Below are 10,353 nucleotides of genomic sequence, written 5' to 3'. Positions count from 1 at the left end.
AAGTGGAAGGATGTATTGTACAAGTATTTGGAGAAAGTTAGCTGCAGTTTCTGCTGTCATAAATATGTTTGTGTGGTATATGGAGATCCTGGAAAGGGCAAGATTAAATTATAGAGTGAGGTGAAATGTAATAGCTGGAGCAGCACTGGATCTTGAATGGCTGGAATCCAATTTTCCAAGGTTACTATTAGCCTCAAAATGTTATCCATTCAAGCAATTCTCTCTGGAGTTCATGAGGCAAATTAGATCATCATTTCATAAATTTAATGCATTCATACCCTATTAGTAAAATATTGTCTCTGGAGTGATTTGGACCACTCTCCAAAAGACATGCCTGTCACTAGTTCAATACCCGGAGAAGTCACTTAGTTTTACAATGTAATTCTGGTCACACATTTAGCTTATGACCTGGAGACTCAATGAATGGGCAATAATCTGGAGTTGGAGAAAATATAAACTTCTCAATTCTTTCAGAGAAAAAAATAGTTCAAATTAATGTTTCCATCATGTAGAACACAAACTGGCATATATGTTTCATTAATATGGATGTAATGAATATAAAACACATGTGAAAAAAAGAACTTTGATATCTTGAGCACATATCTATTGATTCCCTGTGCTTTGTAGAAATATTTAGATAGAGTTACTGTTTCCTACAGTTTTAAAATTATGTTTCATAAATAAACTAGTCTTAAGAATTAGAATGTAGGTAGACTTAGTGGCATAAGCCTGCAACAGGAGGGAGGATCACAGGTTCAAAACATACTGAGAGTTTTAGCAACTTAGCAAGACCTCATTTCAAAATTAAAAAAAAAAATAGGCTTTGGGTATAAAGTCCCTAGGTTCAGTCCCCAGTACAAAAGTGAGAGAGAAAGAAAGACACTTGTGCAAAGAGAGAGGGGGTGGGGAGCGCGCGAATTCAGAATGTTGAAAATAAAACAATAAAATGTCAAAGTGTGTGGCCATTGTTACCACAAGGTTTTATAGAAGTGTTCTGGAAGTGAGATAAAGGAGGGATTCATTCTGCCTGCAGAGAGCTACCAGATTAACTTCATAGAAAAGGTGATATCAGAGCTGAATATCACAGGATTAAGGGAATCACTAGACAGAGAGACGAATGCAAGGGCATTCTGGGCAGGAGAAAGAGTACGGGAAAGAAACTGATGAGTATGCCCGTGTCATGAGAGGTCCTGTGAGCAATTCAGGGTTTAAAGTTCTAAAGTGCAAAGTTCTGAGAAAGGAGAGAAAAGTTGAAAACGAAAAGGAGCAGGAGTTTAAGTTTCTCTTGTCAGTTAAAAGTAGATTAACAAATTGGAAGGCTTGCAAATGATTTTAATATCAAGCTTGGCATGATCATATTTCAGTGAGGGAGATAATTCTGATAAATAAGAGATGAGATGGAATAAACTGGAGGCAGGAGAATTGGGTAGGAGGCATCATCTATTGTTAAATAAACTCCCCGTTGTGGGGATTTAATACAGCTCTTCTTCAAATGGGAGTCATGATTTACATTTGAAATCCTGCCAGTGACACATAAAAGATTAATGCATAAGGCCTGAGTTCAAATGTGAACACTACTTTTTCTTTTCTTTTTTTTTTTTTTTTTGCATTTCTTTCCCGATTGGAATTCCTAGAATAGTCAAATTAAGGCATTTTTGTTACAACCTACAGGCCATCCTAGACTTCAAAGGTTGCAGCCTATATTTTTCAACTTAAGATTCTGTACATTGAGTAGAAATAGCGCTTTGAATTTTGAATATTATAAGGTAGAATATGCAGTGCAATATTTCTCAGGATGCCGGGGGCAGCAATAATTAGCCATAGATCACAGACAACCAAGCAATCACAGGGTAAACACAGGGGACTTCACTGCTAAACTGTATGGTAGGTTTAGCAAATGCATATCAGCTTGCAATATTTTCAACTCCTGTCTCTCTATTTTAAGTTAACGGGCATCAGTATATCACCTTTCTAGATGTTCTTAAGGAAAGGAAATTCGAAGGAAAAGACCTGCACAGTGAGTGGCCTGAGCTGAGCTGGTGGATAGAGTAACAGCACAATCAGGAGATGTTTACAACAGGTTAAAGCTCTCAAAATCAACAAGATTACAACTCTATATTTCACAGTAGATGAAGAATGTATCTGTCCACATTCTTCTGAGAAAGGCATTGACTTTATTTTAATTTTTATTTTATTGGTACTTTATAATCGTACATCTTGATGAGGTTCTGGGTGATAGAGGCATAAATGCACACTGCGGTCATTGAGCTTCCCCCAGCCTCCTCCCGCTCCCTTCCTCTTCCGTCCTTCTCATTCATGCTCAGCACAGTGATTGACTTTGAAATGATTGTGTATGTGCATCATGTCCATTGAGGTGTTTCCCTCTTCTCCCTTCCCATCTTCCTCAGTCTGGTCCCCTTCATCACTCATCTCAGGTTTTTACTCCTTTGTCTGAAGTTTCTCCTATGTTCCATTTTCGCCCTAGCTTCCACATATTAAGGAAAACATCTACGTCTTCACTTTTTTTGTGTGACTGACTAATTTCACTTAGCATAATGTTCTCCAGTTCCATCCATTTTCCTGCAAATGACATAATTTTGTTCTCATTTATAGCTGAGTAAAATTCCATTGTGTACATTGTCCATAGCTTTGTAATGCATCCATCTGTTGACGGACATCTCTGCTGGTTCCAAAGTTTGGCAAGGGTGAACTGTGCAGCTATAAACAAAGGTATGCATACTTAATTTGGCAAGTATAAATTGTATCCCTATAAAAAATATGCATGCATTACTCTGGTAGTTTTACTTCAGTTCTTTGGGGGTAGACACCCAGGAGTGGTATAGCTGGGTCACATGGTAGGTTCAATCTCATTCTTCTGAGGATCGTCCACACTGTTTTCCAAAGTGGTTTCACTAATTTGCAGTTTCACCAATGATGCATTAGAGTTCCTAATTCTCCACATTCTAAGAGACATTGGCTTTAGATATATTTTTAAAAAGACCCAAATGGACTTAAAATATAAAGCATCTTATGGTTATCTTTTCTGAATTCAGTATACTGTAACATTGGTATCTGCTACACAAATTAAAGAAGGCCTGATAGGGTAGAATTTCTCAAGTATGATTGGGGTTAAAACCTTCTTCTAGATTTCTCTCTGACAACAATTCTCTCTAGTATTCTGTTTGATAACATGATCTTTCCAGTGTTTCAGCTTGGAACAGCCCTCCTAAGCAAAAGGCACCCCATTGCCTGGAGTGAAGAAGATTTTAGGAGAGGCTGAATTTTGCCATGGCATAGTTAAATCCATAGGTTATGAATCTCTAACAGAATTTCAACTGAAATCATAAATTCTTTTTAATTTTTAATGTACTCATAATGGCCAAATTAGATGCTCTGTTATAAAAATCTATTATGGTAATCCTTATTTTACTATATTTGTTCCAACATAGATTATTTCAAAGTTGACTGATTCTCTCCTATACAGCAGGCCAGGGGGAATTCCAAGAATCTAGCTATATCCCCAGAGTAAATAATATTTATAAACTAAAAAAATTAATACACTAAAATATTTATACACTAAAAATTGGCATCATAATAATAAATGGGTTGGTTCCTGACAAATTTAGATTATAAAAATAATAAAGGAAATATTTTATAAACAAAATATCTAATGTTCACATATCCTTATTCCACGGATATTTCCATAAAATTTTGATTGGTTTGTTTTTATTTGTTTATTTTAGCTTTCAGAATCAAAACTTAGCCTGTGTCAAATCTGTCAACTTCATATTTCTAACAAAGAACAACAGCAGCCAAAATAACAGCAGTCAGTCAAACATGCCGATACATGATTATCAAACAATTACTTTGCCAACCTTAGAGTTAAGCTAGTTTCTGATGGAAATTAGGTGGTGTTTACATGATAGACACAAGAATACTGACAGGCTTATGCCTGCTAGAAAAGTAAGCTCTCCAGTGAGAGCATGATCCATGGGGAGAGGCCCATGACCTAAATAATTGCTTTCTGTAGAAGTTAATAAGATGTGCACATCTATTGACTTTCTGATAATTAGATATTCGTAACTATTCACATGTGAGGCAGCTTTGAGCAACAAGCCAAAGGAACAAAGAAAGCCCATGATCTGTGATTTGTCAGAATACATCAGATGCAATATTACAAATGATTTCACGTTCTGAAATAGAAAGTATTGTGGCTAGGAAAGCAAGACTACTGGGGCTCACCTTTGTTATTGCCTGTGTAAAAAAAAAAAAAAAATATGTAGCTTTTCAATTTAAATATGAAAACCAAGAAATTTCCTTTGAGGCATGAGAAAAGTTAATATATAAATACAAGTGTTTTAAAATTGATACTTTAGCCAAGATCAAATTCTAGAAAAATAAATATTAAATTTAGAGCAATGAAAATCTATAGCCAGAATTTTAAATTGTTGGTAGTAATTAACCAAGTATCTTAAGTTACGTTAAGCACAGTAACATATAAAATAGGAAAACACATATACAAACATATATATCACAAATATATATAATTTATATGAATATATATCACAAACATAAAATATATATGAATATATATACTTATATATTTAGAAATATAAATAAAACATTTATTTAAAAGAGAATATGCACCTTTAAAATATAACACAAATGCTCACATACATTCAAATACATATACAAACATATAGATAAGAATTAGCAAAGGTTATTGTAATTTTTTACTTCATTTTCCAAAAATAATGTCATTTGCGTGATTAGGTAAGTACATTTTATAAAGTCCCAAAGCCAAACTTTTAAAAAGTAGCTCTGAAAAGCTTTTACGTTTTTGTAAATTAAACACATTAAAATATATTAAAATAAGCATATATTATTTAGTTGTAATAAAGCAAGCATATTTGGGAAAGTAAGCAACATATTCTAATAATTTAATGATTTTTCATCTTCTGAACTAGATTTATAGATGTTCTATAAAAATATTTTATTAAAGTTAGTAAAGTAAAAACCAAGATATGGCTTCCATGTCCCAATTTTCATGTGAAAAAATAAACTAATACAATCCAGAAAAGTGGTGAGAAGCTGAAGTTGGCTGCACTTAGATTAACGAACACACTAGACCACACAAATTTTTTCATTTCATTTTACATCAATTAATTTTATGGTCTCCCAAACATGTCATATTATTTTATAGATTATGCAATTACTAGTATTGGATTGATAATGTTCAACCATAAATATTACAACAACTAATTAAACTGAGTAAAAAAGGAGTATAAAGATATATATGCATGTATATACACAGTAATAAAACATGCACTGTAAATATAGCATTAATTTACAACTAGAGTTTTGATAAAGCACTCTAAAATATAGTCTTACTTTGCAATCAGGAGCTCTTTTCATTTCTTATATTTTTACTCATCACATCAACTTGCCTCTGAGGATTAAATATCTCTATCCATTTCTTACTCATGCACGGAAATAAAATTTGTGTGTCACAGAGATATTTTATTTTAAGTGAAAATGTTTATATAAATGGAAATGTTACAAGTTTATGTAACAGACATTCTGATGAATAATTGAGACTGAAGTGATTCTAGTGAGATTCCTAGAAAAAGAAAAAAGTACATTTACCCCCAAATGATTATAACAAATGATATTTCAAGGATAAGGTGCTTCTGGTCTTGACTCCTATTTGAAAGGGCATATTAGGGCTACTATTGCAAGGCTGCTCACCAGATGAATAGATGCTGAGAAAATAGCAAACTTTTCCAAACTGTCAAGTTTGATCAAAAGTGTAATAATCTTGGGAAAATGTCAACATGAATACAGTTGATAGTATTTTTATAAGGAACATCTCATTCTTCTTATCTAGGAATTTTTGTAACCTTTTTTTCAGCAAGATAAATAAATGGGTAGAGTCCAGAAATGATGGTTGCCCCAAGGTACTGAACTAGTTGGCATCAGACTTTGTTTTCCCTGGGGCTTCACACAGGTGCAGCTCCTTTAAGCTTGTACGTCTGCATGTTTGTCTCCACAAATATTTTATATCATTAAGATGTATGACTACAAGGCACCAATAAAAAAATTTTAAAAAAGAAGTGACTGAGTAGCAATGCTCCTCCAACTATGATGAAGTTATAGCCTGATAAAACACATTGTAAATTGAAAATATTGTGATTCAGAAATGCATTGAATATTCCTAACCTACCAAACATCACGATTTAGCCGCACACTACACTAAAGATTATCACTTGGTTTTCTTCACAATTGTGTACTGACTGGAAGCGGTGGCTCAGGGTCTTGGGAAGTAAGAATTGTGATGCTTCTCTCCAGCCCAGGAAAAGAGCAAAATCTGAAGTCTAGTTCTTTTGAATGCATAGTGTGGTACACTACTGTACAGAGGAATAATTCTAACTCAATTTATTTTAAGTTGTGACTCTCTGTAGCAGATTTCCTGCTACTCAAAAACTTCCTCATTTCATGTCTATAGAAATATCATTATCAAGTTTTGTGGAGGGAATAATCCTGAGGGTTAATCTAAAAAATGTATCACTATAATACCCTGAAGTCGAGAACACATGACTATATGTTACTGTGTTGTTTGTTTCAATAGATGTATGATTTCACAACTCCCAAATGTTAACCACAATTCCATGGCATCATAGTTTTGGGGATGAAAAGCGAATACGTTTTAATTAAGGAAAGATTCCTTTCTGTAGATAACTAAACAGATCCTGTTGTCACAGAGCCTTATTTCATTCATCTTATTAAAAAAGAATGCTCTGTTTAAGTGTGAAAGGTTTCAGTTAGAGAAAATTAAATATTGATGCTAACTATTCTGAAAAAATATAGGACATAATAAAAATTTAGGTTATAACAATCCAATCAAAATATTACTGTGTCCTCATGAATGTTTCTCAGGAATAATGATCAGTTTAAATCCATCTGTGTCATTAATTGTACATGAACCCCAAAACATGAGGTTGTTCCTACATATATTTACAAATAGCCAGATGTTCAAAATTATTCACACACATTACTCATTTTTCTAACAAAATAATCTGGATATGCCAGAAATTTTGGCAATCTTAGTCAATGCCGATTCTATACTTTATCCCTTAATGTGGTTCAGATGTTCCCAAGTGTTAACACATTCACTGAATTACACTCACATAGTTAATGAAAATATTATGATCCCATAAATATTGAAAGTAAAACTAGCACCTTCTTCTCCCAGTCTCTTTTTCAAATCAAAAGTAGTGACACACAGTTATTTGTTCTAACATGTGTATGGAGGTGGTAATCGTGGCGTCTAGCATCAGCCAATTCATGGCATTGCATATGGCACTTGGTTTAATGGCCCTTGTCCTGAACTAGTCTCTTGATTTGAATCACTGGAGATAGCATGAAAAGTCCCTTTGTTGAATTCTAGTTTTTCTTGGCTTTCAGTAGCACAGCATGAAATGGATAAAATTTGGCACTCTGTATCTAAACTGTCATTTGGAAGTTTCAGATTTGGATTCTCTTCTCGGCATTTAAACTTCTTAATTTAAACCATACCATACTCCCTATGCACTTATGCCCCATCCTCTGTCAGGGAAGAAAAAATTATCCCCAAATGTCACCTGGCTCACCATAACATCTCAGTACCATGTAGCTGGTAATGGGACTTCCAGTGACAATATTCTTCACATATTTTTAGTGGAAAATAATCCAATTAACATTCTATGACTAAAACTTTTACTGACTTCTTTTATTTACAACTAACCAAAATCAGTCACTGATGTAGCCTATACCTGCTGACATCTCTTTGGCCACTAGAATCCACAACATAATGGACCATATCTATACCAGAATGTCATCAAACTATTTTTACACTGTCCTAAAATGTTCACATTCTTGATATAATTCTAGTAATTTCTATTCTTAAAGATTTATATTAAAAATATAATGGTAATAAACAATGAAATATTAATTTTAATCAAGAAAATATCTATATTTGAATATTTTGCAAAAGATGTTTTCTCTTAACAGTATGATGATTTCACAAAAGTCAACAAACATGCCCCCTTTTATATTATTTTAATTGATATACAGATTATATGACAATAGAAAAACATATAAATCTTAAGTGTACAGCTTCAATAAATTTTCTTAATGTGATCATTCCTATAAAGTTGGCACATAGACCACGAAAGAGAACATCAAAACACTAAAAGTAATTCCTATTATGACCCTCTTGTGTATTACCTCACTGCACTGAACATATCATTCTTACTTTAACTTCGGAGATTAATTTTAACTATTTTTTAAAATCTGTACACTTTTATGAGTGGCATCTTTTGCTTAGCATCATTTTTATAACATTTCTGTATTTTAGAAGGATAATTTGTTTATTTTGTTGCTATAGAAAATTTCACTCAAATAATATGTTATGATTGTTTTATCCATTTAAATAATGGTAGATATTCTGATCGTATTCAGTTTGTAATTATTATGAAAGTATCATCCATCTTCAAGCACATGAGCATATATACACATGTGCAATTGGTAAGGGTTTGGACATATACATATTCACCTTGGGCAAATAATGCTAAGTGGTTTTCCAAAGCAAACTTACCAAATTTGACTTGTCCCTGAAACATAAGAGTTGCAAGTAACTGCATTTTACCCAAACTTAGCATTGTCTGTTAATTATTTTTGTTGTATCAGAGGACATTCAATGGTAATTTCTACCTATGGAGCAATGTAAATTTATCCACTAGCTAAATTATGGTGATAATATGTCCATGTATTACTGTCCTAAGGGATATATTCATTGAAGAAGGTTTTGTTTGAGCCAAGCATGTTGGTACACGCTTGTAATCCCAATAGGGGATTGAACGCAGGATCATTCTGCCTCCAAGGTACACCCCCAGCTCTTTTTTAATTTTTTTTTTAAACAGAGTCTCACTAAGTTGCAGAGGGTATCAATAAGTAGCTGAGGCTGGTGGCAAACCTGCTATTCTCCTGTCGCAGCCAACCAAATACTGGGATTACAAGCATGCACCACCATTTTATGCCACTTCTATGTTTTTTAATTATGATATATTTCATATACACTTAAATTAAAAACAAATATAGCAGGTTTAAGTTCACTGCAAAATGAAACCATGGTTACAGAGTTCCTAACATCCCCAGTGTCAACATCCTGAAGTAGAGTGACACATTTGTTATAATCAGTGGATACACACTGATACATCATTTTCACATGAAGTTCATAATTTCCCTTAGCATTCATGTCTGCTGTTGGATTTACCCTGGGTATGGATACATATATAACAGTCTATATTCATCATTATTATATAATAAAGAATACTTTCATTACTCAAGGAATCAGTGCTCCATCTACTCATTACTATCACCTTTGAACTCTTGGGAACCACTCGTTGTATTAATGCCTCTGAATTTTGCCTTTTTCAGAATGTCAAGTAGTTGGAATTATGCAATGTGTAGCCTTTTAAGATAGGCTTTTTTCACTTAGTAATATGCACTTAAATTTCCTCTATGTCTTTTTGTGGTTTTATTCCTCGTTTAGTTTTAGTGTTTCATATTTGACGTTCTTTTTTAATTTATTTTTATTGGTGCAATGTATTTATACATCATAATGGTATAAAGAAAATACTTTTGTAGACATACATGCACACATCGCCCAGTTAACCCCTACCCAATCCCCACCCCAATTCCCTCCCCATCCCTCCTTTCCATGCTTGGCTTAGTGGTTGACATCTAGTTTTATAGCAATTTATCCAATATTAATGATGATAATCTCACATAACAGTTTTATTTGTCTGATACCAAGCTTTTGATGACTTAAAGATAACATTTCAATATTTCCTTCTGCTTTCTTTCTTACCAGAGAATATTTTTTCTTTTTTTTTTTTTTAGGTGAAACTATCATACATTTACTTATTTATTTTTCAGAAAAAAACTCTATCCTGATATGGAATATGGACTCTAGATACCCAAAACGATCTCTGAAAAGAACAAAGCTAGAAGGTGTATATTTTCTTATTTCAAACCATATAAAGCTACAATAATTGAAACAGTGTAGTACTGTTCTAAAGGCAGATATATAAACCATTGGAGTTAAATAAAAGCCTAGAGATAAATTCTTCCATATATTGTCAAGTTATTTTTGACAAGGTTTCCACGAACATTTGGTGGAGGAAATAATAATCTTTTAACTAAATATTGTTGAAAAATAATAATTACATGAAAAAGAATAAAATTGGACCCTTCACTAACACATATACAAATACTAACTCAAAATAGATAAAAGACCTACATATATATCTT

This window comes from Muscardinus avellanarius (assembly GCF_963383645.1).
Source record: "Muscardinus avellanarius genome assembly, chromosome: 12".
In the NCBI taxonomy this organism is placed as follows: domain Eukaryota; kingdom Metazoa; phylum Chordata; class Mammalia; order Rodentia; family Gliridae; genus Muscardinus; species Muscardinus avellanarius.
The sequence above is the reverse complement of the archived record's forward strand: the minus strand, read 5'-3'. Positions refer to the sequence as shown.